The sequence below is a fragment of the Rhinolophus sinicus genome, linkage group LG03 (genome assembly GCF_036562045.2).
Source record: "Rhinolophus sinicus isolate RSC01 linkage group LG03, ASM3656204v1, whole genome shotgun sequence".
Classification (NCBI taxonomy): Eukaryota; Metazoa; Chordata; class Mammalia; order Chiroptera; family Rhinolophidae; genus Rhinolophus; species Rhinolophus sinicus.
The window spans coordinates 179,201,031-179,214,556 of NC_133753.1; the positions used below are offsets into that span (position 1 = coordinate 179,201,031).

Below are 13,526 nucleotides of genomic sequence, written 5' to 3' on the forward strand. Positions count from 1 at the left end.
CCATTCCTCTTATTACCCATCACTGGGTCACTATGAGTCAGTAACCAAACTGATTATTCTAAGTATATACTTAGAAAACGAAAGCTTACGTACAAGGCACATAGAGGGAAGTTCCTACAATAGCATGAAAAGGGTGTAGGGAAGGAATTGTGTGATTTTTTTGCTAAAATAAAAAATTGGATTGAGCCTAATATGCTCATAGAGTTTAATGCAAATGTAATGTGGCCCTTTGAGAGATGTAATGGTTGCCAATCTGAGATGTCACAGGACAAATCAGATAACAGCTGTGGTGAAAGGTTGTTTGATGCGACTGAGGTGGAGAAACTGGAGTTACAACACAGAGAGAGGACACCTGTGTGTTAAATAGATTGAATATTATTTTAAATTAGAAAAATAAATCTATTGTCAAGTTAGGACTAATTGAGACTTAACTGAATTCAATACATGTGTATATGTATGTTTGTATACATATCTCTCTACATAATGAATGTAAGCATAATGCTAATGAATATACTCAATGTTGTGAAGTCTGTGAAGAGCTTTTTGGGTAGAGTTTATGTCAGGGAGAATTTTAACCTTCCTTGAAGTACATGCAGGGATTAGAAGTAGATTCTGTTTTAGAGATTATAAGGTTAGGTGAATAAAAATGTCTTAATAATATTTTATATTATGTAATTTAATACACTGTATTTGAATGTTATAGATTTAGCATGAGTTAATTAATCTATATCTGGTAATTACTTTACAAATCCAAAACTAAAGGCAGTGTATTATTGTGGCAGGTTGTTGGAACTAGTTAGAAATGCAAATTCTTGGGCTCCACTTATCTCCAGAATCAGAAACTCAAGGGGTATTGCCCAACAGTCTGTGGTTTAAGAAACTCTCCAGGGAATTATGGTGAGTGCTCAAGTTTGAGAGCCACTGCCTTAACTAGGACAACCGTAATGGTTCAAACGAACTTGGGCAAGGGAAAGAAATGTGTATAAATTCATGCTATGTGCTAAGTTGTGGAACCTTGGGGAATTTAATTCATTTCTCCAAGTCTCAGTTTCCTCATCTACATGGTAAGAATAATAATGATACCTAGTTTATAGGTACATTGTTCTGAAAATTAATAGAATAATGTTTATAAAATGTTTAACAGAAGGCCTACCTCAGAGAAACACAATGCAATAAGTTATTCTTGCATTATAAACATGAAGTATTCAGAAGGTCAATTTTGAAAGTGGAAAGATTGGGGTCTGAATTCTGACTTTCTTATCAACTAAATTAATTAAATTATCTTAGTGTTCACTCTGTCATCTACAAGATAGAACTCAGAATAATTAACTTTGCCAGCTATTCCTCCTCTACTTGTCCCTTCAAATTTGGTAATCCTCAGGCCTATATCTCAGGTCCTTGTTTTTTCTCATTTCACATACTCTCTCCAAATAAGATCATCTATCTATTTTCATGTATTCAACTATTATCTATGTGCCATTGATGCCCAAATCTATAAATAACTCCAGGGCAGACCATTTTCTTGTGATCCGAAGTCAAGAATACAATTGATTCCCAGACAAGTCTCTTAGACAACTTATTCTTAGTACTTCCCAATTGAATTCATTGCCTTCCGTCCAAAACCTGTTCCTCTTATATGTCCCATCTCTGTAAAGGCCATCAGAGAGTCATCCTAGGCTCTCGCCTCTGCTTCCATCCCCACATTCGTTAAGCCACCAACTCCTGTCATTTTTACCTCTTACCTATATCTTGACTCACCTACTTAACTCCATTTCCATTGGTGCCACCCTGGTCTGAGCCACCATTTCTCATTGATCTATTATACAGAGGTTCAACAAACACACACTCAAACTTGCTTCCTCTTAATTTATTTTCCTTTCTGTAACTACACCAACTTAAAAAAAGAAAAACACAAAAAAACTCTGAAGATACCACTCTCTTCTAGTTAAATCTTTTTCTTTTTTTTTAAATTTAATTTTATTATTTTTTTTAACTAAATTTATTTGGATGACAATGGTTAGTAAAATTACATAGGTTTCAAGTGTGCATTTCTATAATACATTATCTATAGTTCACATTGTGTGCTCACCACCCAGAGTCAGTTCTCCTTCCATCACCATATATTCTAGTTAAATCTTTCAGTGTCTTCTATTTATTCTTGGAATAAAAGGCCCCATCTCCACTCCCTAATATGGCATCCAAATTCCACCACAGTCTCTGCCCCTGTCTTTAGTCTCATCAGCCGCCAGTCTCTCCTTGACACGTTGTTCTAGATACATTAGTTTCTTTCATAGGCCTCCCTGCATATGGTCCCCTTGGCATAAAGTCCTTTTGAACATCTTCACTTGGTTAATCCAACTCATATATCAAGTCTGTGTAATCTTTGTCTCCTCAGGAAAGACTTCTCTAAGCTGCTAAATTCGATTCCCCAGTTATACACTCTCAGTTTATTCCACACTTAGCCTTCAATGTATTCTGTTTTTTTTCTTGATGACTTATTTCATAGCTATTTTCATGTTTCAATCAGCAAACAGCTGGATTGCAAGTTTCATGAAGGAAGGCACCACAGCTGTCTGGCTCACTTCTGTATTCTCAGTACCCAACATACAGGCACATTATAGATCCTCAGTAATTAATGATTGCAAAGAATAAATGAATGAATGTTATAAAGATAAAAATGGATAAAATATCAATAATCAATGAAGTTTCTGGCACATAGAAAGCAATCAATAAATTTCAGAGTCCTTCATCCCCTTTCTCATTTGATTTTAGATAATTCTATGTATCAAGGATATATGTTCCTCATATGATTTCACTCATGTGGGATATAAAACAGAAAGCAACAAATGAGCAAATAAAACAACAAACAAACTCATAAAACACAGACAACAGTATGGTGTTTACCAGTGGGGAAGGGGGTTTGGGAAGAGGTAGAAGAGGGTAAAGGGGGTCAAATACATGGTGACAGAAGACTTCACTTTGGGTGCTGGACACACAATTCAATATACAGATGATGTATTATAGAATTGTGCACCTGAAACTTATATAATCTTATTAACCAATGTTACCTCAATAAATGTAATAAAATTAAAAAATATATGTATTCTTGAAATTGCCAGATAATTTAGCAATTATTACCAAACATTAGGAACATGGTCTAACCTGAGCAATCTGAGGGAGGAATGCAAATTATCACCTTAGGTCTAAAATTTTTTCTTTAATAACCAATTGCACCTCAATACAATAATAAAGCCACTTGTATTTGTTGAAAAGAACAGAGAAGTTATAAGTACATTGAGTGTACAGACCAGTATAAGTACACTGGTTGTTGGGACAGGGGTCATCTATTAAGGCTGAAGAAGCTGCTAGATTTTACTGAACCATCTTTGAAGTAGCATCTTGCTGCAGAAACTAATGGACAATGAATGGAAAACACTCTATCTTATGAAAAGATTGTTGCATAAAAAAAAAAAAATTAACTCTCAGGCCAAGACCATTTTAAAAACACTTATTGGCCTGAAGAGCTGCATAAGGCAGTGAATAAAAAACATCTAATATCTGCCTTCTACAAACTTGCAGTTTAGGGTTGGAAATACTGACTCATATGTGAAAGATATAGAATGAAAGCTGAAATTAGACAGTTGAGTGCTTTTATTCAGTATTAGGAATAACAAGGTAAGTGAAAAGATGGAGAACAGCATGGGAGGAACTTGTAAGTTGAACAAGGTGGAGTCAGGGAATGTGTTAGCGCTGATGATTTAGGAAGATTTCTTGGAGAAATTCAGATTACTGATGGGAGCAAAATGACTTAGCAACCAGTATGAGCTCATGGCATGGTTTCAAGGCTAAGTGTGGGAGAAAATCTGAGGAAAGCTTGAGTATGTGCCTGAGGTAATAAAAGCAGTAAAGTCAGCTAAAATAGAAACACTCCTTCCCTTGAGTTGCAGGGTCCCCTGTTTTCTTGCACTGCACTCAAATGTGCAAGGAAAGATGCAGTTTCCTTATTTTTTTAAACATCTTATCCCTCAGGCTCTAATCCCATTGAGTATTAGGAACTTGATATTAGGTTGAATATTGAGTCAATCATTTAGTGCAATCCAATAAAATCTGCCTGATTCAATAATGCAGTCTTTTTAGATAACTCTGTTAAGTAAATTCTAGTCTTTCTGGTTTCTGCTTTCTCCCCTTGCCCCTGATCCGTCTAAGATGACATCTGGGTGTATGAAGAAGAGAGAGCCACATGGTGCAAATCAGAAATTTGGGGGCTTTTGGAGCCAAGGGCAACCCTTGTATTGCCCTCTGGGCTGCTGATCTGTAGACAGTATCTCTCATCCTTTACTTTCCTCAGTGGCGTCTATGATTTTGGCAGGTGGAATCATGATTTCAGCTCCGCAAGGTCCAAGGTGACTAGCTCCATCCTGCCTTCCCCTGTAGCCACCACATAGGCCCCGCTGTCTGGCTGTGACTCCTCCATTGTCCCTGGCACATGTGGTTGTAGCTACAGAGTTGCTTTGTCCTTGGTAGTCACCATCTATAGGATCATCCTTTCTTGCTCTGGAGAAGCTTTGGAAGGCTCCTGGGAGATAAAATGGGCTTCTCCCTCATTACATGATTGCCCCAAAGGGAAAAAGGGAAAAACCCCTTTGCTTTCACCTTTACCCACAAACTTGCCACCTCTCCCTCCTGGTACTTCAGATACTACCTCAGGGCAGTAAAAAGGACTTCAGGTAGTCACAGGGCTGTGTGTGTGTGTGTGTGTGTGTGTGTGTGTGTGTGTGTGTGCATGTGCGTGTGTGTGTGTAATGTGAAATCCCTCCATTGGTTTCAGGAATATCTCACCGCATGAGTTTTGGTGGGGAGAAGAGCTAATTCCCACTGTAAAATCTGAGAAGATAACTGGGGTGGAAGCATGACCTGTAGCCCAGAGCTGGGCACCAATAATTTTTGGTGATGACATTTGTAAATGAGTTTACTGAGTTTTATTCTAGTTGGCCAGGCCTACCTCTTGATGCATTATGTGGTCTCTAAAACAATCTAGAAAATCTCTTTTTCTCTTGAAAAAACCAAACATTGGGCTGTCTCCATCCCATGCTTTTTTAAATTACACCATATTTCCTCATACAATGACCCCCAAAATGATATTCTTTTATACAATATAAATAATTTGACTGAGTTTTGTAACAGTGGAAATGTTTTATCTTTAAAGCATTCTTTTGCATGATTCATCATTTGGCAACTAGTCTGGCTAGGACTTGGGAAAATGATAATAGCAGACATTTATTAAACCCATACTATGGCCGGGAACATATTACACAGATTGTATCATTGTTACTCATCATGAATCTTTTCCTGTCACCTCTTAACTGACAAAGAAGCTAAGGGGAGATAAGAGTTAAGTAACTTCTCAACATCATACAACCAACAGGAGCAGAATTTGAGTCCAGGCAGTCTGACATCACAGTTTAGTATGTTAAACACAACATGGATATTTTCTGTGGATATTTATATTCGATTCTGTGAACATTCATTAAATGCTTACTCTGTACCAAACAATATTTTAGGTGCTGAGTTACAAAGATTTCATTCAGGATTTTTCATCCTCTACACTATTGATATTTTGGGCTGGATAACTCTGTAGTGGGCCCTGTCCTATTTATCAGCATCCTTGGCCCCTACCCACTAGATATCTCTAGCACCTTTCAAGTTGTGACAACCAAAAATATTTCCAGACATCGTCAAATGTCCCCTGGGGGGACAAAATTGCCTCCACTGGAAATTACTGATGGAATTCTATCTATCTATCTATCTATCTATCTATCTATCTATCTATCCATCCATCTATCTATCATCATCATCTTTCTATTCTCCCTTATTTTTTCTCATTGTGTACCTTGCAATTTTTAATATACATTCAAATAATACCGTAAAGTGTTCTGAATTTGCAGAGATAACACATGGCCCCACTCAATTCAATCTTTTATCTGTTGTTAGATTTAATAACCACTGAAAGAGACCTGTTATGTGGAAGAGAATTTTTGACAAAGTGCTAAGAGCGAAAAATTTTAAACCTAAACTCAGGAGTAATTTATTAATTCCCTTGACATTTATCTGTACACTCAATACCTTGAATTTAATGTCAAAAGTACCAGAGCAACTGTTACATGAACAAAACTTAAGTGCGATGGTAGTTGTGGTAGGCAGAATAATGAGCCTCACAAAGATGTGCATGTCCCAGAACCAGGGATTGTTACCTTACGCGGCAGAAAGGACTTTACAGGTGTGATTAAGATTTTAAGGTCAGGAGATTATTCTGTTATCCAGGTGAGCCCAGGGTCCTTAGAAGGGAAAGAAGTGGGGAGTCAGAGAAGGAAATGTGCAATGAGGGATTGATTTGAAGATGCTTTGCTGCTGGTTTTGAAGATGGAAAAAGGGATCTTGCACCAAGGAATACAGGCAGCCTTCTAGAAGCTTGAAAAGGCAAGGAAAACACCCTCCCTAGAGCCTCCAGAAGGACCCCTTGCAGACACCTTCATTTTATCCCAGTGAAACTCATTCCAGGCTTTGGACTTCCAGACCTGTCAGATCATAAATTTGTACTGTTTTGAGCCACTAAGTTTGTGGTAACTTGCTACAGCAGCAGTAGGAAATGGAGGCAGTAGTTTCTTGTCTTTGGAATTCAAGGTGAATTGAAACTATATGTGGTTCTTTAAGAATCCCAGTCAAGAGGGAAGAAAACTAACCTTTGGTGAGCACTCACTGTGTGTCAGGTACTGCAAGAGTGCTTCGTGTATTATATCAACTAAGTCTTACAACGACTCCAGGAGACAGGCTTTACTTTTTCCATGTTTTCAGAGAAACTGAGGTCGGGGAGGTTAAATAACTTACCCCAATTAAGGGCAGAGCCAGGAAGGATACCAAGATCTGCCTGACTCCAAAATCTATGTTCACATGAGATGTTGTGCCAAACAATACTTCCTATGTAGATTATAAACATTTCTGGATTTATTGTATTTATTATATTAGACCTCAGGCTAAGTTATTTGTAAATTCTATTGGCACAAATGATACAAACTGTAATAGATGTTATTGTTCATTTGGGATTTATCAATTAAACAAATGCCTTTTGGTTTATTCACTGCATGAAGTTATTTCCCCAAAAAGGCTTTGTTTATTGCCTTTTGCTTGGCTCTGGAAGTCCAAGGTCTTTGGCAGACGGAGACATTAGTCTCAGCTCCTGCTTAGTCTAACATTTTCATTTTCAAAAAGCCAATGGTAAATCAAGTTGAGAGCCAGATACCCAGTCAAAAATTGATTTAGTAAGACATTGTAACTCAACAGTTACAATCCTACTTTTTTTTGCTTTACAGTGTAATCTCTTCAGCAATTGCCAAATCTAAGGACACACACACACACCCTGACCCTCTCTCCCTCTATCTCTGACAGTACAACTATACTGTGGAAGAAACTATTAATAGATAATTGCAGACGTTTGAGACATGATGTTTCAGGTGGCAGAAATTAAAAACACTATGCTCCTCACTAGCTAATGGACTTTTCCCAAATGTGTTTTTCTTCAAAGGTGAAAAAACATATTGGTTATAATGATCCTATATTGACTCTTACTTAGGACCTAAAAAGTGAAAGCCATAGCTTTATAAAACATAGTTTGCTTGAGGGAGGGACTAGTTCTTATTCATGTTCCTAACTCTCAAGCACCTTGTATGTGCTCCGTGAATGATGATTAAATTGAATTCTATAATCTACTCACACAGTCAAGGAAATAATGGTGAGCAATTCTAGGCGAGAAGATTATGAGCTCATTTATTAGTTTTTCTTCCTTGGGAAGCAGCTTATAAATTCTTAAATGATTTGAAAAGCTCCTTCTTTTTTGCTTTAAGGGAACTAATTGTGAAACAATCAGAGAAGAGAAATGTGTACTGTCTGAAGGGCCACGCTGGGTGAAGTGTCTTCCTGGTGATGTTAGTGCCTGAACTTGAGCACTGCAACTCCTAAGCAGTTATGTTGCCGTTTTGTTTGCCCACCGTGTCTGACTGCCCTCTGCTACTTCAATGTCTTAATAATGTGTAATGGAAGAGTGTTAGACTTAACCACATCAGAAATGCTGGACTCCAGCCCCAGATTTAGCACTCTGCTGCCAATGGCACTGTGGTCTCTTAACCCCTCTGGGACTCTGTTTCCTCACATCCAAAAGGATTGACTCCTGCTCACAGCGGAGGAGGACTTGTGCGAATCCCTGGAGGAACGCTTGTACATGTGAGAGCACTTCATCCACTGTAGCGCCTGACAAAATGTGAGAAAATGTTTTCAGTGCTCCTTATCGCTTTACAAATTTTCTGCAATGAAACTCTGCTAAAGAAAAGAACGATCTGTGATGCGTCGTCATCTGCCAAGGGATGATTTCTCTTGTGTTGTGTTTTTTTGTTCTGTCCCCTACCCCCAACCCTCCGCCCCCACTGGCACCCTCTCCTTCCTTAGAAGTTACTTAATGGTTTGCTTCACAGTAAAGATTCCGACGGCCGCGTAATCATTTTAAAGCTCAAGTAAGTGATACCCAACTGTTGGAAAGGAGATAAAACTGAATAAAGTACTGCTACTCAAATTTGCCCAAGTCACCTCATTTTTTTTCTCCCTTTTTCAATGGTAGCAGCATGGCTCTTATTAAGCTGTGCCCAAGGAAGGCGCTGGGGTTTGCCCGTGGTGCTATGGATGTATAAAGCCGGGACATTCTGCCAGTTCTCTTTGAGCAATGACAGCAGAAAATTGACAGCTAAGTGGATATTGTACACAAGCTCATCACCTGCCATCTTCAGTGGCCAAAGGCCACTGCCAGACACGGCACCTTTTTCATCTGGAACTTGACCGTAGATTTCACTTCATTGACTTTGGCCACCATGTTCTCACTGTGGGTCAGCAAGGAAGGGAATGTGCCAGCCTTGTTCAGGCTTGGGCCCAGGATTCGTGGGATCTGCTGGATCAGAGATGCTGAAGCTGAAAAGGTAGCATCCTTCTTGGCCAGCTTCTTGACCAGTTTCTTATTCTTGTGGAGTTTCTTCAGCACTTCGATCTCCACATGGGGGATAAGCACAGCCCTGGCTTTGTCACAGGGCTGCTGGTCCCAGAACACAGACGGAGAACTTGGGGCAGGGAGTGGATTTAAGCCTGACGGTGCCTGAGAAGCGTTTGAACTGCCTCAAGCTAAGCTGCAGGTCTCCAATAACTTCCTGCGCTTGCTGCGGGGGTTCTGCTGAGGAGCGCCTACACCGCCTCCTGGAGGTTGTCACTGGAGGTGCTGCGTGGTGCCTCCCACCACAAAGGCCGGAAAAGAGCAGTCACCTCATTTTCTTGCTTTGATTTTTAAACTATATTTCGCTTTAAGAAGCAAGTGGATCGGTAATCACCAATATTATAGCTTTAACATAAGGTAAATAGCGCTCCCCTTTTATTTTTCTTGCATAAAAAGCATATTTGGGAGGATGGATAGAACACCCAAGATACAAATAGGATAAGAAAGTAATTTCTTATAATCCATTCTGCCTCACATAATTTGTTTTTAATTTTTAAAAACTTTTATTTGGAGATAAACTCAACCTTGGAGAAGATGCAAAATGAAAATTGCTTTACTTGATGTCTAAAGGGGAAGTTCACTTACTGGAGGGTATTTGCCCTCATTGGGGAAAAAAAAAGAAGCCCAAGGCTACAGATTAAGTAAGAAAATGAGCGAGATTCTTATGCTTCCCAATTTATGAAAAGAAAACAATAAAGCGTGCTAAAGTTTTGCATAACTGTATTTTAAAGCAAAATTTTCTTTACGTCTCCTCTTTCATGTTTCTCTTCTGAATTGTACTCACAATATAAATAGTAGAAAGAAGTAAGATGAGACTAATCTCCAGAAATGATCATTTTTCCTGTGAGAACTAAAACTATGTTGATTAGAAGAATATATGGTTGGTAAAAAAAAAAATTAGTTATTATATAAAATATTTCTCTCCTGGTATTATCACATTTTTCTCTATAGTTGATGTTTTGCAAATCATTGCAATCAGTATTCTCAGGTCTTAAATGATTTCTGAGCACTTGAATTGTCTGCACAATGTAGCTTCTTAGGAATTAAAAAAAGAAATTTGTTTGTATTTGTTAACTCTGGCTTTCTCTCATTTTGTTTTCAATCTTCCTTCTAATGAGACCCTAAATAATGTCTGAATTTCATTTTTAAAAGTCTTAAAGATACCAATTATGATTTTATTTCCCATATATTTTCTTTTTACCTTTCTTGTTAGTTCATGCACATACAACTGTGTTGTTTTTAATTTCTCTGGTCTGCACTAAGAAAGCTTGAGTTTCCTCCTATTATATCATAAATATTTGTGTCATTTTCATGTGATATTTTCAGAGGTAGTTTCCAGGGAAAGACTTTCATAATAAATTTGTTTTATATATTGAATATATCTTTGAACATTAAGGACTTTATTTTTATTTATTTATTTAATATTTGGTCTGTATCTTTTAAAAATTTTTTAATTTTTTAATTTTTTTTATATTAGTTTTGGGTTTACAAAACAACATAATGATTAAACATTTACACACCTCACCAAGTCTATAACTGCCCCCCAAGTCTATTACCCCTCTGATATCATATAAAGCTGTTACAATACCATTGACTATATTCCCTATGCTATACTTTACATCTCGTAACTATTTTATTTATTTATTTATACACACACACACATATATACACATATACATACACACATATATGTAATTATCAACATTCAATACTAATCTACTTCAGCTTCAGGTGTACAGCGCAGTGGTCAGGCATCTACACAATCCATGAAGTGATCTCTCTGATAAGTCCAGTACCCATCTGAACCCCTACACACTCTTTACAACATTATCTATTATATTCCCCATACTATATTTCACATCTGTGTGACTATTTTGTGACTACCAAGTTGTACTTTCTAATCCCTTCATATTCTCCCCCAACCCCAACCCCCTCCCATCTAGCAATCATTTTTTTCTCTGTATTTCTGAGTCTGTTTTGTTTTCTTGTTTACTTTGTTCTTTAGATTTACATATAAGTGAGATTATATGGTATTTATCTTTCTCAGTCCGACTTATTTCACTTAGAGTAATATTCTGTAGGTCCATCCATGTTGTTGCAAATGATAAGATTTCATTCTTTTTTATAGCAGAGTCATACTCTATTGAATAAATGTATCACAATTTCTTTATCTAATCGTCTATTGATGGGCATTTTGGTTGTTTCCATATCTTGGCTATTCTCAATAAACATAGGGGTACATATATTTTTTTGAATTAGTGTTTTGTATTTATTTGGATAAATACCCAGGAATGGAATTGCTGGGTCATAAGGTAGTTCTATTTTTAATTTTTTGAGGAACCTTCATACTATTTTCCATAGTGGCTGCACCAATTTGCAATACTACCATTAGTGCATGAGGGTTCCCTTTGCTCCACATCCTCTCCAACACTTGTTGTTTGTTGAACATTAAAGACTTAGATTTTCAGTTGTCAATCCAATGACATAAGGCACTATTAATGATATCCATGTGAAACCATCTGCATCAATATATTGGGAGGCACTTTTTTAGATAATACAGCATATTTTTATCTTTTGTAGTCACTGCTGCTTAATTCAAGTAATTTATAATTTGGAATTACTTAATTCCTATGTACAAAAATCTGTGGTAGGCACCTTTAAGGATACAAAGATGAGTAAGATGTGTAGTCTAGGGTTTACAAAGATGTAAATATTCGAAGATTTAAATTCAATATCTAAAGTACTAATTGAAAGAGCAGCTCTGGGACCCAATATAAAACACTACTCAATATATTGAAGGTCAAAGTTCAACCTTAAACAAGAAATTCATTAATTTTCTCTAAAAAATTAAAGCAGTCATGGTAATTAAACAATTGAATCAAGAGTAATTTTCCCACCACAAAACTTTGGTTCAATAATCTAAGGAGATTATAATATTATTCCAAATTAACTATGATAATATCAACTTAAAATATTAGTGTACCTGAAGTACAATAGTCTTTTTTGGAATTGTTGGATGCATTAAACATTTAATGAAAAAATGAATAGAATTGCCAATAAAAATGGCGGCATGAGGTGGGCCTCTTGAAATCTCCCCTGGAATTTGCAACAAATTGAACAACTATAACTCCACAAAGGACCCCCTGTGCAGCAGACAGGCAAGACTAAGATGTGCACTACTGAAATCATCTAAAGTTGGGCAAATTGCGCAAGCAGGGGAGGCGGGAAGGGAGAAGTGCAGAGAGAAAGGAAGGGATGCGCAGGGGCAGGATGCGGACATAGCTTGGTGCTCCAAGCTCGCTGCATTCCGGAGCTGCCACAGCTTCAGGAGAGGGAAGAACTCGGACTGCTAGGGCTCCGCTTATGGCCCACAGGGCTGAGGGGACAGCATATAACACGGCTGAACCCAACGCTCATGGCAGAGACCTCGGAGCAAAGACTGAGGGAAAAAGGCTGAAAACGGTGGTTTAAGCCCTCACTGCCAAGTAGAGAACAGAAGCCTTAGGCACTGAGACTAGCTGCCCCCTCCTTACCCTCCCAGAGTTCACCCCGTCCCCGCCTGCCCAGTGCTAGAAGCAGAACAGTAGCAGTGTCAGATCAAAAGAACAGAATATTTGCAGTTCTGAGAACTGTGGTCCACAGACATGGACTCACAGCCCAACTAGTTCCAGCAAAGGGGAGGGTGCTGTGGAAGCAGGACTGGCTGTGGTGGTGGTCACTGCCATTGCTCTGAGCCACCTCTCACAACCCACCCTGCCCCTGTACCCACCTATCAGGAGGGATCCCTGCAGGAGTAAATAGAGCTGCTGAATCACATGGGCTCTGAATCTGGTGCAGGAAGAGCTTTGGAACTTCAGAAGCTCTCCACATCCTCCCATGGAGGTGGTGCCCAAGACCCAGGCAAACTGTTCACAGAGGAGAAGCCCACTCCTCCCCGCCCCCATTGTGTGAGAAGCTGGAATAGTGCAGAGAAAATATAACACTACAGTGTGAGAGAGAATAAAAGGCTGCAGTCGGAAAGAAAATAAAACATTCTACCAACACCTATGGGAAGACAAAAGAAAGACCTCTTTCTATCAACCTGTTGCAGAACCCACTCCTGTAGATGTCTAGGAAGAGAAATAATAAATCATTAATTGCCATGAATAACCAAGGTAGCAAGACAGCTCAGGAAGAAAATGGAAAGTCTCCATAAAATGGACTTAAAGACATGGAAATATGTGGCTTTAATGACAGAGAATTCAAGATTTTAGTTCTTAAAAACCTCAATGAGATGCAAGAAAACAGAGAGGCAGTTTAATGAACTCAGAAACACAATTAAAGAACAAAATGAACATTTTACCAAAGAGATTGAAATTTTAAAAAAGAACCAAAAAGAATTTCTGGAGATTAAGAATTTAATAAAAGAAATGAAGAATGAAATAGCCAGTTAGGTAGTAGA

General features: G+C 38.1%; 1 protein-coding gene and 1 pseudogene across 2 annotated transcripts in view; both read right to left on the minus strand.

Annotated features, from left to right (window-relative positions):
- The window catches only part of CDH6 (cadherin 6), a 128,291-nt gene that overhangs the window by 33,811 nt on the left and 80,954 nt on the right, over window positions 1-13,526 (minus strand). The window lies entirely within an intron of this gene.
- Window positions 8,631-9,344, minus strand: LOC109450171 (large ribosomal subunit protein uL1; annotated as a pseudogene).